The sequence below is a fragment of the Pteropus medius genome, unplaced genomic scaffold (assembly GCF_902729225.1).
Source record: "Pteropus medius unplaced genomic scaffold, Ma_sr-lr_union100, whole genome shotgun sequence".
Taxonomy (NCBI): domain Eukaryota; kingdom Metazoa; phylum Chordata; class Mammalia; order Chiroptera; family Pteropodidae; genus Pteropus; species Pteropus medius.
The window spans coordinates 3879806-3880826 of record NW_024340700.1 but is presented as its reverse complement, the minus strand read 5'-3'; the positions used below and the strand labels follow the sequence as shown (position 1 = coordinate 3880826).

Genomic DNA, 1021 nt, shown 5'->3' with positions numbered 1-1021 from the left:
CTCTGCACTGTGCTGTGTGTGAGGTCAAGCGGTTTACAGCGGACCCGTTTGCCAGCCTTGCACAGTCCCGCCACCCGCAAAAAAGGAGGGTGCCCCTATTATCTCATTATCAGCTGAAATTACCTTGAGAGGTGAATTTCCGTGTTACTTTGCTTTTACTTGTTATTTTCAGGGGTCAGCAATCTTTTTCTATAGAGTCGTAGAGTAAATATTTGGGGACTTGCAGGCAAATACGTGAGATCTCTTTTGCACGTACTCGACTCTGCTGTAACGCGAAAGCAGCCATAGACGATACATAAACAAATGTGGGCAACTGTCTTTCAAATAAAACTTTATTTACAAAAATACGCGTTGGGCCAGACTTGGCCCGTGTGCCATGGTCGTCCAACTGTGGCTTTCCTGGGGGTCTGTAGACACAGAGTGTTGATGTTGGCACCTAGGCCAGCCCTGGTACAAAATGAGTGTGGGATGAGCTCTATGTATGAAGTGAAATATTTGTGCACTGACGTTTATATTTCTACACCCACATACTTCCCAGAAAAGATTTAGAAAGGTAGACAGCAAATTCCCATTTGAAAATGTACAAAAGATACTTGAAGTGATCGAAACCACTCGGGGAAAGTAGGAAAACACATGACGAATCAGGTGTTTGTGCCACGTGTGCGGAGGTTGCGTACAATTAAATTTCAAACATGGTCCACGGCCGCGCCGCCCTGAACACGCCCGATCCCGGCTGATCTCGGAAGCTAAGCAGGGTCGGGCCTGGTTAGTCCTTGGATGGGAGACCACCTAGGAAGACCAGGTGCTGCAGGCTTAAAAAATAAATGAAAATAAATAAATTTCGAACTAGGGACGAATTGATCACTGGATGGGGTCCTGAGTGGAACAAGCAGAGAGGTTACGGAGACACTCTGCTGGGAATGAAAAATTCCTCCTGGCAGCACAGTTTAAGACGTTAATCAGACATCAGAGACGTTGCGGAAGGTGGACAGTATCTTTAGCAGAGGGTTAATACTAATGC

General features: G+C 46.2%; 1 pseudogene; it reads left to right on the top strand.

Moving 5' to 3' along the window:
• Nucleotides 1-695: 695 nt before the first annotated feature.
• Nucleotides 696-814, top strand: LOC120618427 (uncharacterized; annotated as a pseudogene).
• The last annotated feature ends 207 nt before the right edge of the window (nt 815-1021 follow it).